Source organism: Diaphorina citri, unplaced genomic scaffold (assembly GCF_000475195.1).
Source record: "Diaphorina citri unplaced genomic scaffold, Diaci psyllid genome assembly version 1.1 scaffold93, whole genome shotgun sequence".
Lineage (NCBI taxonomy): Eukaryota > Metazoa > Arthropoda > Insecta > Hemiptera > Psyllidae > Diaphorina > Diaphorina citri.
The window spans coordinates 226,031-246,102 of record NW_007377530.1 but is presented as its reverse complement, the minus strand read 5'-3'; the positions used below and the strand labels follow the sequence as shown (position 1 = coordinate 246,102).

The 20,072-nt window shown below is 38.8% G+C and overlaps 1 protein-coding gene across 1 annotated transcript in view; it reads left to right on the top strand.

The window, feature by feature from the left end:
* The first annotated feature begins 380 nt into the window (after positions 1-380).
* The window catches only part of LOC103524331 (brain tumor protein), a 29,643-nt gene continuing 9,951 nt past the window's right edge, over positions 381-20,072 (top strand). The window contains exon 1 of the mRNA XM_026833441.1: positions 381-446. The gene's annotated coding sequence lies outside the window, so the exon portion shown is untranslated. The remainder of the gene's footprint in view (positions 447-20,072) is intronic.

Here is a 20,072-nt window from a genome sequence, read left to right as displayed (position 1 = left end):
CCGGTTTTCTCTACCTTTTATAATGCATAGCCTACCTTTCACGAATTTTATGTGTCTATAGAGTACAGTTTGTGCATATTGAAAATAGGTGGTGGAGGGGCTTATTGATTCCAAGCATATTTGGATGTTAGGGTCATCTTATAGGGGTTAAAGTAACCTCTGCACATGGAGCAAAACGTAAAGGAAACAAGACGCAGACCTACTCATATTTGTGAACATACATTTGAGCCTTTGTAAAAAAAGGGCTTTTTTCCATACTGTCTTCCATGGGGTGAAAATGCCTCCTTTTATTGACCTCTTCAATGATTAACCCTTGCATATTCGTCCTGTTCTCGTGGCTTCAAACTCTAATCCAATATTTTTCTCTTTTATGATTTCAGGTAATTGGGCTTGCCTCATCTTGAGCGGTTGGAATCATCAGCGTTCTCAATATACCATTCCTACGTGTGAGTTGATAATCTGGTTTATCTGTGTATAAGTGTAAACAAAGTTACCAAAGGGTTAATTGGATCATTGGAGGGTTTATCTTACACGAGGAGATGGAGGGGACTTAATGGGAGGGATTTAAATACATTCCTACGTGTGAGTTGATAATCTGGTTTATCTGTGTATAAGTGTAAACAAAGTTACCAAAGGGTTAATTGGATTAGTTGGATCATCGGAGGGTTTATCTTACACGAGGAGATAGAGCTCAAATTGAAAAGCAAATTTTAAAGAAAACTGTTGTAGCTTTATTTTACGAGAAATGTCCCACTCTTTTTAGAATTTGACATTTTGTCTCTTGGATTTTTGTAGAAGATGATTAAGGCACGGAACAAGTCTAATGAATTAATTTCAGTATCCGGGCAACGTAACGTAAGACAAGTCTCTCGCACGAGTAATATTTCACATCGAGGTGTGCATATTATTACTCTGGGAGTACAATGAATACATAATAACATGAATGAGCTCAGTACCAAGTCTAAACTATGAACACTTTCAAGTATGTAGATACTCTGGGAGTACAATGAATACATAATAACATGAATGAGCTCAGTATGAACACTTTCAAGTATGTAGGTTTGAGGAAAACGCTGCCATTGTAATTCTCTTGCGGCAACATCATCATGATCAGCATATTCATACACATGAAAGGTTAAATTCAAACTTCAAGGGAAGCTATTAAAACTGAGAATTTTCGGTGTGTGAATGTTATCTCGACCAATCTTTCCATATTCAAAGTTTACTCCTCTCTTGTCTTATTACCAACATCCTCAATTTGTTTAGTCCAAGTCCGACCCATTGTTCAGTTCGTCCAAGATGACTGAGTTCCTGTCTTTGATCCGAGAAGAATAAAGAAGGATGCTTTGCATGCCCGCCTTGGTTACGCTCTGTCTGGTATTGTGTTGACCCCTGGTACATTACCTTCTGGTCTTCGGTTTTGGAATGTTCGTTCTTGGATTATTTCTTAGAATTCCGAGAGGATATGAGTTTCTTGTTAGTTCAGCCCAGTCGATGTTCCTGTGCTTGTTGTTCCGAACAGCAAATTACTTCTTAGAATTCCGAGAGGATATGAGTTTCTTGTTAGTTCAGCCCAGTCGATGTTCCTGTGCTTGTTGTTCCGAACAGCAAATTACTTCTTTTTTTTTTTACACGGATTAGCTTATGACTTGTTTGTTTTGTTCAATGTACAATAATTATGTACAAGCCTCTCTGCCGAGCATAGCCCTTCTTCATTGAATTTAAAACTAAAGTTATCGATATGGTAAGTAGTTATATTTTACTAATTCAGTACAGGTGCGAGGTACTAGTAGTGATTATGTCTAAATGCTGCCCGTCCTCTACAGTCTAAAGGGTGTGAGAGAAAGACTTGAAAAAAGGAGAAACGAAGCTAATGGAGAAAGGAGGCGAAAGAGCAAAGGTAGTGAACTCTTTCTCCCATTCTTTATCCCAAAGATAAGGATCGCCGTTCTCAGCTCCCTATTTAAGAAGTTCAAAATATTTTGGTTGTGCCATCAAGATCCTTGAACTGATAGCTCTGCACAGGCGGTCCATCCCGCTGCTATAATTTGGTGTTAAGTTAATTTATGAGGTCCAATAAACTTTACATAAGCGGAGCTCCTACAGAGTGCAAGCCAGCATAAACATTTCTGGTAAAAGTTTGGTTCTAGCCTGAATTATGCGCCTAATCTCGGATAACAAATCTGTTCAATGCTTTGAACCTTTCACTGCACTACTTGTTTGTTTTGTTCAATGTACAATAATTATGTACAAGCCTCTCTGCCGAGCATAGCCCTTCTTCATTGAATTTAAAACTAAAGTTACCGATATGGTAAGTAGTTATATTTTACTAATTCAGTATAGGTACAAGGTACTAGTAGTGATTATGTCTAAATGCTGCCCGTCCTCTACAGTCTTCTTCCATATAATCCTTCTGACGAAGATGAATGTTCCGGACAGACCACAAAGCCTCGCCAGGCTGCGAAAAGGAAAGGATAAGCACCTAACCTACCCACATCAGCAAACAAAATGTTTTCAACAACTTGAAATATGACAGCGCTTGCAAAGAGCTGCGTTTTCAAAGTTGAAAGCTGCCCCCACCGCAAAGTAACCACAAAACCTAATCTTACAACTTGTATAATCTGGCGTGATGTATCCCGTATGTTAAGAACTTTAGCCTCTCCCTATCCCAGTGTGCAGTGGTGCTCTACCACACAACTCCGAGTGTACATTATGCATACAGGGTTCTCCAAGATTCGTGATGAAGCTATTGCAAATTTGCAATGACAGAAGAAATTCGACGGATCGAGGGACCCAAAATGTACGATGCTTTGCTTTTGACTTAAACATACAAAATAGCTACCTACAAACAGAGCTATACATATATCTAGAATTTTCGAAGTTGTTACTATGATAATTGGGAGAACTAAACTTGCTACTTTAAACTAAGTAGGTCACTCCTTGGTATTTCTCGGAATGACCATCATCCATCCAACACTTAAATGAAGGGTCTGCAATCATGACATGTTTTAAGTATCACCCCAAGCTACACCAAAAAATTTTCTCTCCTGAAGTTGTAACGGAGCTGAAAAACTTATGATGTGGTTAACAGGTGACTTATTCGAAAGTTTGGAAACTTTCCTGTACGGAAGAGGAGATGTGATAAGAGGCTATGTAAACATAGTAAAAAAAATCTATAGTATTATATCGTAAACTGGAATTTTGGAAAGTAAAAATAAAAATGGTACGCGATGGTGAAGCTGAGTTTCGGATAAGAAAGGATGTATCTGAAAGATAAGCGGGACACATATTGTCAGACTCTAACAACGGGGAGTCACGGATAGTAAGTAGACTATCATTTAAGACGAATGCTTTTCGGGGGAACTAAGCGGGACACATATTGTCAGACTCTAACAACGGGCAGTCACGGATAGTAAGTAGACTATCATTTAAGACGAATGCTTTTCGGGGGGAAAATCTTGCATATCTACACATAATATGTGTGCATCCAAAATGGAAGAAACAGTTTCCCATAGTTTCCCTTTCAAATACTTTCCATCTGCTACGCCACTAGGAGAGGACATTCACTCTCAGGTTGTAATAAGGAAGGAAATCTCCTGGGAGAGACATACTATGGGAAGAGTACAGGAGACCATGCTATGGAGAGGAGAAAGGGTCATACTATGGGATAGGAGGGATCAAAACGGGAGGGGGATATTTTTTAGGGTAAAGTAGGAATAGGGCCCATCTCTCTTCCCTTCTCCCTCTCCCTCGCTTCCTATTTCTATCTTTCCTATCCGGTTTTCTCTATCTTTTATAATGCATAGCCTACCTTTCACGAATTTTATGTGTCTGTAGAGTACAGTTTGTGCGTATTGAAAAGAGGTGGTGGAGGGGCTTATTGATTCCAAGCATATTTGGATGTTAGGGTCATCTTTATAGGGGTTAAAGTAACCTCTGCACATGGAGTAAAACGTAAAGGAAACAAGACGCAGACCTACTCATATTTGTGAACATACATTTGAGCCTTTGTAAAAAAAAGGGCTTTTTTCCATACTGTCTTCTATGGGGTGAAAATCAAATGCCTTGAGACTATGCTTAGCACGAACTTAAGAGCCAGCATTTTGTTCATAAATATGGGTGTAAGACTTTTGTAGGGTAAAAAACTGTTTTAGAAAGTTGAAACTATTTTTACGTGTTTATTTCCTATGTGGGACACTTTCTGATTGATTCCTGTACGGGCTTATGACGAAAGTAGATAAAGTTAACCTAATAAGAAGTATCTTACCTCGAAGCTTTTTACTCTTTTATTCGAGAGAATGCTTCCTTTGAGTTCTCCCCCTCGACAATCTTCGCCTATTTGGAAGGGAAGAAAGTTTTGGGTAATTTTTTACGCGCGCTTTTCACCTGCTACTTCACTTGAAGTTTATGACTTTGCTTCGGTCCTGTGGCACCATTTGTTTTCGTGACAATGACGTTCATTTTGAATTTTGTTCAAGAGTATTTCTGGTACCTATTTCACAATTCACAGAGCTTTTTTGAAACCAATTTTCCAAATGGTCTCCAACTTTTCAAGATTCTTGCGGCCGGTGACAAACTGGCCTCTCAGATATTTTGAGCAATGATAATATTTTTTGTGGAATGTGTTGTGACATATAATTAGTAACACCATGTGTTGTTAAATGTCGAGGCCACGATCACTAGGTACACCACGCCCCCCTAATAACACCACTGATAGTTTTGTCTGTCCGGTCTTTTGAAAGTCTTTCGATTTTCTTATGATTTTGTTCATTTCCTATTCATTTAATTTCTCTCTTTTTCTTTCACGAAAGGTGGAATACGAAAGAAAGTATCGTTGCTTCGATCATTTAGTTTCATCATTAAATTTTTAGTTTTCATTATTCTTTGAACAAATAAAGGTCATTTACACTGACATGCACATGACTGGAAATTGCTTCCTTAGATACATAGAAACATATGTAAGACACGAGGAAAACAGCACGAAATATTAGCAGCTCGTAAAACATAAGTACTCGGACAATGATATGCAGGAACTGGGGCGGTAAACATGTCGGATAATTATACAACTCAACCGGCGAAATGACTCACGTAAAGAATATGGAGCAATAAATTAGTACTCTGATATCATCAAGGAGCATCGGATGATCATGTCTTGAGTTGTTGGTTCAAATATTCGAGAGTCCAAAGCCTCGCTTGGCCAGAGAGAGAGCGGAAACCTTGATGATTTGTAGAATTACTCGGAAAGTACTCGTACCACGCGTGTGGGAGTCTTACGAACGTTAACCTGAGGTCCACATATTATGTGGTACTTTGCGCCTTCAAGTTCAGAGTCTCTGTCCAGAAATACCTGGAAGGTCAACACGTCTAGAGGTCAGAATTCTATCGTTTTGAAATATGAGATCTCTTCGAGAGGATGAATAGTTGCAGTGATCACGTCATTTGGTATTGAAATCAGATATGCTCGGGTGTTCTCGAGTGTCTTCTTGTACTAAGAGGATCATGGGTTCTTGTTGAAGTGCTATAAGATCGCCACTTGAATTCCTAGACTGTGTGCTCTCTTAAGCTCTTTTTTCCTCAAGTATCGTTCACACTATTCATCACCTTGGTTCGTCCGCTATTGAAGTTTTGATGATGGGGAACCAAATATGTAGTTGCTGTTCACCAACTTTCTTTAGAGGGAAACCGCGTCCGTGTAAGAATAAGTACAAATAGGGTATCATCACATTGAATTTACCTCTCTTAAGCTCTTTTTTCCTCAAGTATCGTTCACACTATTCATCACCTTGGTTCGTCCGCTATTGAAGTTTTGATGATGGGGAACCAGATATGTAGGAACTTTCTTTAGAGGGAAACCGCGTCCGTGTAAGAATAAGTACAAATAGGGTATCATCACATTGAATTTACAATTTCAAAGGTGAAGATAGTTTCCTATTTCGTGCAAACTTCATTGCAGTCTCGACCTTCCTACACGAGAAACATGTTACGCGTGTCCTAAAGTGCAAAAAAGGTACATAGGTACTGATTTTCTCTAATCACGATCGAATAAACTACGGGCTAAAAAATTCCCGGAGGGACGGACCCAGCTTGTTTTCAAGTCTTTTTGTTTCCTTCATCAAATCCCCAGATTCCCCAGTCAGAGCTAGTTCTTCATAATCCCGTCAGGTTAATCCATATTTTCATTTAATCCTTGTGCGAGCTATGCATGTTCATATGCTCTCATAATCTCCTCATACATTTCTTTTAAGTTGACTGCATTAGAAAAACCTGTTTGATATGAAAATGTTCTGGCATTTTCTTCTCCTAGTTTGTCGTCTCCTTCTTCTGCTTCTTCGTCTTCTCCTACCTCTCATTCATCTTCTTCTTCGTCTTCTTCCTCTTCTTTTCATATCCAGTTTATTCCAATGTGTACATTTCCATTATTCTAAAAACTTGTTCACATGGGATTGCTTCACTGAGGTAGGTATACCAGTGGAACGTGGTCTCTTCAAAGTACTAACTCGGCTCTAAGGTATGTACATACTCTTTTTTACTCTTTACGCAGCTAATTTCCATGAGAGTTTAACTTCATGTATTGTCAAACGATATCGAGACAGGAACATGAAATACTCATTATCCAAGGAAAATTGTGGAGAAGAGATCTGTGGGAAGGAGAAGAATATCCTGGCTTCCGAACCTTCGAGGTTCAACATCTCATCATCTGATTAGTTCAAAGCCGTAGCATCCAAAATCAAAATAGCAATGATGATTAGTGATTAGTTGATTAGTGATTACATTACATTGAAATGGGGGTCTTTTCTGACGAAATTCCTGTGTGCGGAGTCAAGTGTGTAGCACTATTGCACCCCCTACAAAAGGATGATAGCCAACCTCCGCGATGGAGACGGTATAAGAAGAAATGGGACAGCACTTATGAGAGTTTAACTTCATGTATTGTCAAACGATATCGAGACAGGAACATGAAATACTCATTATCCAAGGAAAATTGTGGTGAAGAGATCTGTGGTAAGGAGAAGAATATCCTGGCTTCCGAACCTTCGAGGTTCAACATATCATCTGATTAGTTCAAAGCCGCAGCCTCCAAAATCAAAATAGCAATGATGATAAGTGATTACATTACATTGAAATGGGGGTCTTTTCTGACGAAATTCCTGTGTGCGGAGTCAAGTGTGTAGCACTATTGCACCCCCTACAAAAAGATGATAGCCAACCTCCGCGATGGAGACGGTATAAGAAGAAATGGGACAGCACTCCTTGAATTGGTTGTGGAATGGCTTTCATTCGACGTTTTTACTTCTTTCCAATGGTTGCTTTTAATTTCTTCTTCATGGATGCTTTCACTTGTATGTCAAGTTGGAGATTTCTGCGAAGAGTGTCAAGGACATCAGCTAGCACGTTTATGATGGGGGGAACTTAATGGAAGTTCTTTTTTAATTCCATCAGTACTTCTACTTTCTCCTCCTCTTCCTTTTCTTCACTTCACCTCATTATACTGTTCATTTTTATCTTCTCCTTTTTCGTCTCTTACTCTGTCAGTACTTCCATCAACTTTTTCCTTCTCGTCCTTCGCCTCTTACTTACCCTTTATCTTTCCTGCTGCACTTTTCTTCCTCCACTAGCTCTCTCTCTCTCTAAATCCCTTGAATTTCAGTGCGTCATTGTTTTCCTACAAAACGCATCCTACACAAACACTACTGACCCTACTGCAATCTGATCCTACACCCAAAGTTTTTGACAATTTGAATTATTTATGTAATATTTGTCTCTTCTTGTCTCATAGAAGTCCAGCGAAACCAGGCTCAGTATGGGCAGGCAGAGTAGGAAGAAAAAACTCGTCTAGTCTGGTAAATTGTTTTCCCTGTAAGTCGAGCTCAAAAGAATTCCTACAAATACCTCGTCGGATCTTGTTCTTCATTGTGCAGAAATATCTCGCGAGGTCTAGGGTTTTGCATTCACATAACTATAACTCAAGTTGCATAAACCACTTGATCGCGAGCAAACCCACATCAAGCGGACCGCGAAATAGTTATCCTGAGTGCAACTTATGCTGTGACCCCCCATGACGATGACTAACTTCTTGGCTTTAACGCTGCTACCTGGTGATAACCACAGGAAGCACGGGTACTCATCTAAGTCATCCTAGTCGCATTATTATGGTATCGTGAGGCTCGAACCCTGAAACCTAGTCACTTCGAACTTTGCCATTTCGAAAAAAAAGCATATTTAATGGTGGGTAGACGCTAGACGGTAGAGTTACATTACACCTTAAATTTTGCGCAGTCCGTCAATAAAGTTTATATTTTACTGATTCCCTCTATTAGTAATCACTATGTAGTTAGCTTTTCTGAAGGGGCGGCAAATGTTTCAGGAGGAGACTACCATTAAAATATTTTTCCAAGAATTTTACTCCGTTATTTCCAAAAGAACCAATTTAAAAACAATGTAAACAAAAACAGCTCCATTCCAACACTTCACAAGATCAAACTGAAGTATTAACAATCCTATCCTGGTAATTCTTAGTTGATAACACAGTTCCAATTCAACATTGTTTAATTTTTCCATTAGAATCTCGTATATTTCAAATAGACAGAACATGAAAAGGTCTGAAGACACCGACATCCCTCAGTCAAACATGCCGCTTTGGAACAATAAACAACAAAGTAGAGGAATTCAAAAACTAACGAAAACCTAAGCAGGAAAGAAAGACCTTAAAACTATGAAAGGAAGGAGCAGAAGAAAACGAAGACTGAAGAAGAAATGTACGAAGCAGTAAAAGAAGACTAAAAAAACGAAGAGAAAAAGTGAAGTTGGAAGAAGAGGAGGGAGAGATAAAGGGAGGGAGAAAGGATAAGGGTTTTTATTGGTAGCGTGCATAGACCAAAAAACGCCATCTCCGTTTTAGTTACAACTTGCAACTTACAAGTAGGATACCTACCTCCTACTCTGCTCACTCCCACCTACTCCTGCTCACTCCCACCTACCCTACTCACTCCCAAAATGTTTCTCTATGTGTAGTCTGTATGGCGTGATTTATTTCTCCCCTCCTCTCTTAATTCTTCCCATTTCCTCCCCTCTTTCTCCTCCTTTCCTTCTCCTTCAATCAGATATAAATTCAAGACTGCAATGTTACCTGTAAGCAATATTTTATTCATTGGAAAGTTCCTAATTTTCTCGGATTTTCTCTCCTTCTTTCCCTCTCCCTCCTCTTTGTTTCCCTTCTTTCCCTTTATCTCCCTTCTTCTCTTCCTTTCCTCCTTTCTCTTCTTCCTCTCTTAGCCTCTCTCCTTTTCCCTCCTCTTTATCTCCCTTTCTTTTCCTTTTTTCTCTCCTTCTTTCCCTCTCCCTCCTCTTTGTTTCCCTTCTTTCCCTTTATCTCCCTTCTTCTCTTCCTTTCCTCCTTTCTCTTCATTTTCCCTCCTCTCTTTCCACCTTCCCTTTACCTCTCTTCTTCCCCTCTTAGCCTCTCTCCTTTTCCCTCCTCTTTATCTCCCTTTCTTTTCCTTTCTCTCTCTCTCCGTTCTTCCCTCTCTCCCGCCCTTGTGTCTAGGATTGTTCATGCAAGCTTACCTTAATACCTGATTTCTTTCACTTTTCTTTCGTACAATTTCTCCCTCCTTTCTTCCCTGCAATAGTTCATGCAAGCTTACCTTAATACCTGATTTCTTTCACTTTTCTTTCGTACATTTTCTCCCTCCTTTCTTCCCTGCAATTTCCCTTTTTCCCTCTTCTCTCTCCAGTCTCTCCTCTCCTTCATTTTCCCCTTAAAACGACTACCTTAGAATATCCCCTTGAATAGAATAGACAAGAAGACGTTTTGGATGGATTTACGATCCTTTATTTTTGTCTGTGAGTGTGTGAAATACTCCGTTTTAAATGTTCAGCATTTGGAAATTAGATTGCCACTTAACACTATGAAATTTTCATTTCTTTCAAATGGTTTACCTCAGGTTACAGGTTAACAAAATTTTAAGATTTGACCAGGAAGTCAAGAATTCGGGCAACAATGCAGACCAAAACACAAAACATTGAAACGGTTACAGAAACTTTGCACATTCAACATGGAGACTAGACGAAAGTGTTAATATGTATAAAAATAAATAACGCATTAATTAGGATAGAGAATTGGAAAATTACTAGCTGACAATGTGTGAGGTGTTAAATACAATATGCACTGCGTAAATTAGGTTATAGGTTAACAAAATTTTAAGATTTGACCAGGAAGTCAAGAATTCGGGCAACAATGCAGACCAAAACACAAAACATTGAAACGTTACAGAAACTTTGCACATTCAACATGGAGACTAGACGAAAGTGTTAATATGTATAAAAATAAATAACGCATTAATGAAGATAGAGAATTGGAAAATTACTAGCTGACAATGTGTGAGATGTTAAATACAATATGCACTGCGTAAACCAAAATATAATTAGGTATGTGTTAAAGAAATCGCCACTAACATGTTTCAAATTTAAGCATGTTTCTATCTAACAGAATTATTTAATGTGTATTAGTATTAATGTAGTTTAAAATGTAGGCATGTGAAATTGGCTTCCAACAATAAAACACCCGTCCTATCAGAAGAAATTAGATCTGTATTGAAAGTCATGCAATTCTATTGGATTATCAATGAAATGGATAGTTAAGTAGGAAACAACTTGGTACTCTTAAAATTAAGAGGATAAAATTAATGTCAGAGGAGTTAAAATTAGAAGTGGCATTCAAATTTAAGCATGTTTCTATCTAACAGAATTATTTAATGTGTATTAGTATTAATGTAGTTTAAAATGTAGGCATGTGAAATTGGCGAAATTGTAAATAAATTTGACAGATACGCGAATTTTCAGTCACAAATCATTCCTGAAACAAACAAAAGAAGATACACGTTAGTTTTAATTTTCAATGGTCACAGATTCATACAAAGATCGCAAGGTAACAAAGAAGAGTTACAATAATAAATAAGAGCTACAGAAGAACATAATAGAAAGATTCACGTCTACACTCGTCTTCGTTTTCGAAATCTCGATCTTTTATTTCATTGTTGTCACTTCATTCTATTCCGAAAAACAACGCCAGGGAAAACACAACAATTTGTCTCATTAGGAATTTGAGCGTATTAGCTTACACCGGTAATATCAGCGGGATCTAAAGCGGGGGTGTCGTCATGGCAACCCGAAGCAGAAGATAAAATAGAGGGGTGTCTGGAAAGTGGCGGCCTATGTGCGTGCACTGAGGGGAAGGGAGAAAGGAAATGGAAAGCGAGATGAGGCCTGAATTATATGCAGCAGAAAAAACAAACTTTCCCAGGAGGGGAGAGTTTTTTTTTCGTACAGGGTGTTTAAGAAAATCCCTTATGGCGTGATTGCTAGCGGTACTGCTCATATCACTTTCAAGCAGAACACCGCAGTTAGGCAACGACCTATTCCTTCCTACTTCCTATACTTTTCATTATGATTATGATTTTTATTTACCTGAGTACATACGCATTATGCACACATGCAGGTACCTCGTTAAATGTAATATGAATCAAGGGCGACAAACTCGGCCTTACAAGTGTATTTTCGACCTACTTCCTATACTTTTCATTATGATTATGATTTTTATTTACCTGAGTACATACGCATTATGTACACATGCAGGTACCTCGTTAAATGTAATATGAATCAAGGGCGACAAACTCTGCCTTACAAGTGTATTTTCCTTAGATATTGTACCCCACTACTTACTATGAATCATTCAGGTTTTCTTATAGTTAAAACAAAAACACTGAGTACGTAGACATTTAGGAAATAGGCTAAAGAACTACATAAAACGATACTCGATGCGATTTTGTATGCACGCCCGTAATAATTTTTCAACTATGCAACGTGCACTACAATCTTTCTCTCCATCTTCGAATTAGTTTCACTGTTCCCCCACCTCTGTCATTAGTTCAGAGTTACCTCGAGGGCAAGGTAGCCCAATTTATTTCCCGTGGAAAAAATAATTTTTCAACTATGCAACGTGCACTACAATCTTTCTCTCCATCTTCGAATTAGTTTCACTGTTCCCCCACCTCTGTCATTAGTTCAAAATTACCTCGAGGGCAAGGTAGCCCAATTTATTTCCCGTGGAAAAAAGGGGTTTTGTGAGATCGGAACGCGGAGGGGTTTTCAGTATTTATGTTTCCATGCTTAAAATATTCGGGTAACTCCGCTCCGGTGGAAATTAATTTTCAGCAGAAAAACAGTTTAGGTACAATTTCCTGTCTGAAAATATTATAATTATTTTCGTTTCGGTGTAAATTATAAAAAAATACAGGATGGTCAAGAAGTGACTACGTCTTTTTCTCGAGATTTCAAACTTGTCTTTCTCGTTTTTTCCAGACCTTTGCGTGTCCAAAAAGTTTTCAGTACTCCCTGTACATTGCAGAGAAAGATACAAAAACACAGATCTCCGTATTTCCTTCTCTCCTCTTAATTTTCAGCAGAAAAACAGTTTAGGTACAATTTCCTGTCTGAAAATATTATAATTATTTTCGTTTCGGTGTAAATTATAAAAAAAATACAGGATGGTCAAGAAGTGACTACGTCTTTTTTTCGATATTTCAAAATTGTCTTTCTCGTTTTTTCCAGACCTTTGCGTGTCCGAAAAGTTTACAGTACTCCCTGTACATTGCAGAGAAAGATACAAAAACACAGATCTCCGTATTTCCTTCTCTCCTTTCTCTTTCTGTTTTAATTCTACATGCACTCTCTCTTTCTCTCCTACGTAGGGTATTACGTTTTGTCTCGTTACGAGATTCGGAAAACTTGAAAGGAGAAGAAGAATGAGAGGAAAAGAACCATTAAGAGTGAAAAAGTAATTTGCTTTTCAAGTGTAAATAAACACCTTTACCAGAAGTACACAGGGCCAGTGTTAGCTAGTAGTGGTTTTGTAGACTCAAGTTCAAGGGTTCGATATCGTTCACATTATGTGTCTTAGGTAATAGAATATTGTGTTTTATAAAGCTCTACGTTGATTTTTTCGTGCTTCCTCAAACTAAGGGAGACAATTTCATTCTTAATTATTACCTTTATTTTTTCTACATCTTCTTTCATATTCCTCATCCCTTTTTCCCTCGTTTCACACCTTTCTTGGCTGCGGGCAAAAAGAGAATATTTCCACTCTTTTCTAGCTTTTGACTTTACCTGAATACCACCAAGTGGTACTCTGACGTCATAACTTCACCCCTGGACCGATCCCAGGTACACGAAAATGAGCTTAAATAATTCAATTCCGTTTCCAGCACCAAATTATGTTGTGTTTACCCTGGGAGTACTACATACGGGTGAAATGGGAAAAAGTTTGATATAGGGTGAGCCAGTTATAGGTCCCCTCAATGATATGATGTGGGCTCATAGTCCGATTTGCTTTTGATATAGGGTGGGCCAGTTGTTGGCCCCCTCTTGAAACAAAAACATGCTGATGGTTCCATCCCCTAAATTTAACAACAGATGGTCAAATTTAGTGAGTCGTTCACCCTACTCAAAAGACCTGGACTCAAGTGAACTAATAGCCAAAAATTCGTACTAGTCTAACCCTTGTGAAAATAGTCTAACCCTTGTGAAAAGAGCTATTTAGAGATGAGAGAAGGAGTGGGAGAGAAATCATCAACATCCCCACATTCCACACTGATATCCAGTGAATCCAATACTAGTACATTTGTACTAGATCTAATGCTAGTACACTTGTACTAGGTCCAATCCTAATACATTTGTACTAGATCTAGTACATTTCACACTTCTTCAAGTGACATGCAGTACGTTTTTTTGACACTGCTCATATGTTGAGAGAAAGTGAAAGAAAGAGAGAGAGAGGCAGATATAAAATTCCCTTTCATTTCATTTTCCATGTAATGAATTTACCTATCAAAAATGTATGGGTCGGTTTTTCTCTCACTCTCTCGTCTACACATTTCCCTGGGGATTGCATAACGAAAATTCTTCACTAAAATTCAGACAGGTTTAAAACTCCCTTTCCCTCTTCCCCACCCCCTCTCTCTCTCTTCCTCTTTATCCGTCTCTCCTCTCTCTCCCTCCTTCTTTATCCGTCTCCCCCTCTCTCTCCCTTTTCTCTCTCCCTCTTTATTCGTCTCTTTTCTCTCTCTAGCCACTTCTAAAGGCTCTCCTCTCTCTCTCTCTCTTCGTTTCCTTTTACTCTCTCTCTCTCTAGCCACTTCCAAAGGCTCTCCTCTCTCTCTCTTTGTTTCCCTCCTTTACTCTCTCTCTCCATTTCCCCCCTTTACTCTCTCTCTTTCTCCGGAAAAAGTGACGTAATGGTCAAAATAGAAAGTAAAAAGGTCAGCATCATGGTTAGGTAAAAAAAAAAAAAAAAAAAAAAAATAGGTACTGAATGACGTGTCTATTCCGTGGGATGCGACTATAAAACCATTATATCGCCATATTGAAAACAAAAATAATACTAAAAATAAGAAAGAAATAAAATTAAAAATAGCTTTCAGCTATTTTCCCGATAGCTTCATGTCAAAATGCCGTAAAAAATTCAATCATTGAAAGGTATAGGTAACAAGTTGAGGGCAAAACATTCAACACGGGTACAGTGTTGTCTAACGCCTGGTAGGTGTCCAACGTTGCCATATTGCTCACGTAAAAAGGTCCCCGAAAAAGTTTCTCGCCACAACTTCAATCGTCTCTTTACTTTCAATTTCCCCTACTCTCACAGTATTTATTTCCCCTACTCTCACAGTATTTATTTCCCCTACTCTCACAGTATTTATTTCCCCTACTCTCGCAGTATTTATTTCCCCTACTCTCGCAGTGTTTCTTTCTCCCCTCCTCTTCTCATTTCTCGTTCTCCCCTACTTCTTCTCCCTTTCTTTTCTCTTACCATTCTCCGCAAAAGAAGAACGAATGAAAATGAAAATGAATTAATGACGTACATACACAAAGTACATGAAAGTCATGAGTTTTCTTCACATATACTCGTATACATGTACACAAGCCTTTGAAATTCGTACTTTTGATCATTTAAATTTCATGCCGAAAGAAGAAGGAGAAAGAGAAGAAGAGGAGGAGGAGGAGGAGGAGAAGGAAGGAGGAGAAAAAAACACGTGTTCGTGATGAGCGGGGGAGTAGCTAACGAAATAGAATAGATGTTGCTTTCCATTTTAATCTAAGAGCTTTCCATTCCATCGGTGCTCTCTTCTTATTTTATTCATTTACCATCTTTCTTCTTCCTCCCTCTCCTACTCCTCTTCTTCCTCTTCTCCTTCTTCTTTTTCCTGCATTTTTCCATGCTCTTTTTTCCCCGTGATGTGTTACAGGGTGACTTGTAAGCATGGTATTTCGTGTTCAAGAGCAGACAATGTTTCTTTCTTCCTTTCTTTAGTCAGAATTGAGAGTGCTGTATACTCGTAATCTCGTAAACCTAAATAGACATGGATTAATTCTACATATTTCCGGGTTTTTGACTAATAAATTTTATACAGATAAATCAAGAGGTGCGCAAACGTCAAGAGTTTGAAGCTAGATGATACGTAGTCTATCATGCCACCCGAGCCTTCTCCTTCTTAGAAAAAAAAACAACAACCCAGAGGATAGGGGTTGACTGTGAGACTCGACAAGTGGTGTCCAAAATGTGGTACAGGTGCCGTTTGATGTACCAAACATGGACACCCATCGGTAGAAACTCAGGAGGGGGAAAAAAAGCGGAACATGAAACAGAAATAACTTTGGACTTTTCCCTCCATACCCGAAAAAGGGGTTAGCACGAAATGCCACTGTAATCCTGGGACACTTTTTATTAAGTCCATCGTTGTACGTGACTGCATAACCTTCTGAGGAGACTGGAAGGGAGGGGATAGAGAAAATGATAGAGGGGAGGAAGGGAGGGGTAAGCCCCGAATTTAAGAACCTTCGGTCTAGACATCATTACGGGAAGCTTTGTGCGGGGGAGGTTCTGACATACAAGTGAAAGCATCCATGAAGAAGAAATTAAAAGCAACCATTGGAAAGAAGTAAAAACGTCGAATGAAAGCCATTCCACAATCAATTCAAACCATCTTCAACGGATGGAGGAAAAAGTGGATAAACTGGATATGAAAAGAAGATGAAGAAGACGAAGAAGCAGAAGGAGACGACAAACTAGGAGAAGAAAATGCCAGAACATTTTCATATCAAACGGGTTTTTCTAATGCAGTCAACTTAAAAAGAAATGTATGAGGAGATTATGAGAGCACATGAACATGCATAGCTCGCACAAGGATTAAATGAAAATATGGATTAACCTGACGAGATTATGAAGAACTAGCTCTGACTGGGGAATCTGGGGATTTGATGAAGAAAGCAAAAAGACTTGAAAAAAAAGAAGAAAAAAATGCTAAAAAAAAAACACCATGTTTATTTTAAACTCATTATAAAACATGAAGAATAAGGAAAAAAGGAGTGACAGACATTTCTGTGTCATTTCTGGCAAACTTGACATTATGAAGGAGGAGAAAGATTTTTTGAAAAGATCCTTTCTTTCCGGGGAGGTTCAAGTTTTAACTTGCACGTAGAGTGAATTTCATTCGAGCTCTCTCTCTCTGGTGGCATTTACTGCATAAACTTGAGCTCTACCTCTCTCGCAGTGTCATAAATGGCGGTTTTATGACCTTCCATAAAAAGCTCGAAAAAGGGGGCCACCAAACGATGGTGGAGGCATTTTACGAAGCCGTGAAAGAAGAGGCTGATAGTCCCAATCCCAAAAGGCAGAAACCTTCGAGGAAAAATGCTAGTAAAATCAGCAATCACTCTGGGTGATAACTCTCAGAACAGGGTTTATACGCTTTTCCCGGAATGAAATTCCATGATTTTCCCAGAAAACAGGGGTGAAGTTATGACGTCAGAGTACCACTTGGTGGTATTCAGGTAAAGTCAAAAGCTAGAAAAGAGTGGAAATATTCTCTTTTTGTCCGCAGTCAAGAAAGGTGTGAAACGAGGGAAAAAGGGATGAGGAATATGAAAGAAGACATAGAAAAAATAAAGGTAAAAATTAAGAATGAAATTGTCTCCCTTAGTTTGAGGAAGCACGAAAAAATCAACGTAGAGCTTTATAAAACACAATATTCTATTACCTACGACAGATAATGTGAACGATATCGAACCCTTGAACTTGAGACTACAAAACCACTACTAGCTAACACTGGGCGAAGAGAGAAGGAAGACAGGATAGGAGAAAGCCAGCCGTTCCGAGAACGAACATTATCCCATCAGGATAAAATCCGCCCCGGGCGGTTATTTCCTAATGTGGGACACTTTCTGATTGAGCACCCTGTATACCTATGTAAATATGTCCATATGGATGTATTTATTTCGAATGGCATATTACGGGACACTCCTTGCCCTCTCCCTAGTTGAATATTAAATGTTGTCATGACCTTGAATCGTCGGGCGGTCTCCGACTTGGGGATCTATTTTAGGAACCGCGCGGTAAACATCCTCAGAATATTATGTTAAGTCTGTGACACTGACGATCCTAAGAATGATAAATATCCTAGACGAGCACAGTTATATGTTCATAACAATGTTATGTTAGGTAATCTAATATATATCGAATAAATAATACAATGGTCTAGAAAACGTGTTGAAATATCTCGAGATACCGTTTTCTGCAGGGTTTATACGCTACCTGGAAAAACTGGAAAACCTGGAAAAGTCATGGAATCTGAAGATTGGTCAAAAAGTCATGGAAAATCGTGTTACAGAAAATCTGGAAAAGTCATGGAATTTGCCACCCGGTCAAAAATTAAAAATGTTCAAATTGAATATCAAGTTTTTCCGAAAAACGGCCTGCGGCGCATTCCCATTCCCCCTAGAAGGGACAGGATAGGTAATAGAGAGAAGACAAGGGAGAGAGAAATGGAGAAGACAAAATATTGTTGTAACGAGAAATGTCCTGAGTCAGCAGGTAGCCAAGATAAATAATAGTACAGGAGAAGAAGTAAGGAGGAGGAGGAAGACTGGAAGATGTAGAAATAAGAAGAGGAATAAGAAGGGACAGCCAGAGGGAGTAGAAGGAAGAGGAGAAGGACGTGGCAGAAGAAGGTGAAAAGGTCAGGAAGAAGAAGAAAAAGAAGATTGAAAGGAGAAAGACCTGGAAGGACTAAACAAAAAAAGGATGCGAAGGTTGTAAAGACAAAGGAGAAGTGGTAAGTAGGGAGGGGAGAGAAAATAACAGGAGAAGGAACAGGAGAAAGAAAGAGAGAAAAGGATAGCTAAATGGAACTCGGAAGAAAAGATAGAAGGGAAGAAGGACGTGGGAAGGGACTTGATGGAAAGTAGAGAGAAGAGAGAAATAGACAAGGAGGAAGAGGAAGAGAAAGAGTTTAACTGGAAGAGACTGAAGGAAACCAAAATGAACTGAAAGCAGAAGCGAAGACGTGGAGAAGGAAGAGAAGAAGATGTAAAGGAGAAAGTAGAGAGAAGAGAGAAATAGACAAGGAGGAAGAGGAAGAGAAAGAGTTTAACTGGAAGAGACTGAAGGAAACCAAAATGAACTGCAAGCAGAAGCGAAGACGTGGAGAAGGAAGAGAAGAAGATGTAAAGGAGGAAGAGGCTATTAGAAGTAGCAAAGTAGTCCTTCAGTTGATTAGCTACTTAGAGCTACGTGTTCTTTTTATCTCTATTCAGTTATTCAATTTCTTCTTCAACATCCTCTTTTCTTAACAAAATTCCTCCCTACACCTCTCCTCCCTCTCTCTCTCTCTCTCTCTCTCTCTCTCTCTCTCCCTCCCTCCCTTCTCTTTCTCTCTCCTTCCTTAATGCATGCACCTCACTGAACATATTCAAAATAATAATAATAATAATAATTACATTCATAGAATTCCTTTGTTACAAGAAAGAAACGAAGAGAAAGAGGAGGATGTAATAACAATATTTCAACATAACATTGAGAGAGAAAGTTATTGTACTTTAAATAAACTTCTTTTTCTCTCCTCATTCTTTCTCTCCCCCTCCTCTTTCTCCCTCTTTCCAATTCTTTATCTTCTTTTTATTATTCTTTCTCATATTTCTTTTCTCTCTGTGTTGTCAGAATTTCGCATGCATAAATAAATAAAAGAGAACTGCTTGTTTAATAAGGGGAAATAATGTGTATGAGGTTAGGGAGGGAGAGAGAGAAATCCTTGTAAAGTGCCTCTCTCTGTATTTCTGTCCCTCCCTTTCCACCTCTTTCTCTCTCCCTCCCTGTTTGTCCCGATCAATACACCTTGCTAAAATTTCATGACTTGATTTGGATTCGAACTATCAACCTCAAGAACCACTACACCACAGAGGATGGTTACGGGTATATCGATCTAGAATTAGGTCTGAGAAATTATTATTCACCCTGTAGGTGACGAAGTAACAGCCCATAGACCCAGTATTTATATGAAGAGAAAAGACAAACGTATAAACAGAGATATAGATCTGGAAAAGAAATGAGAAAAGTATAAACACAAACGTGTAAAAAAAGGGATATAGATCTGAAAAGAAATGAGAAAAGTATAAGCACAGAAATACGGATCTGGAAAAGGAAAAATGACAAAAGTTATACGTACACAAGCAAGTTATTGGACAACGAATGAGAAAATTGCAGTACAATGAGACGAATGGAAGAGGAGGGACATGCATGTGTACATAATGCGTATGTACTCAGGTAAATAAAAATCATAATCATAATGAAAAGTATAGGAAGTAGGAAGGAATAGGTCGTTGCCTAACTGCGGTGTTCTGCTTGAAAGTGATATGAGCAGTACCGCTAGCAATCACGCCATAAGGGATTTTCTTAAACACCCTGTACGAAGGAGGGACAGGATAGGTAATAGAGAGAAGACAAGGGAGAGAGAAATGGAGAAGACAAAATATTGTTGTAACGAGAAATGTCCTGAGTTAGCAGGTAGCCAAGATAAATAATAGTACAGTAGAAGAAGTGAGGAGGAGGAAGACTGGAAGATGTAGAAATAAGAAGAGCAATAAGAAGGGACAGCCAGAGGGAGTAGAAGGAAAACTGAAAGATGTAGACTGAGGAGGAGGAGAAGGACGTAGCAGAAGAAGGTGAAAAGGTCAGGAAGAAGAAG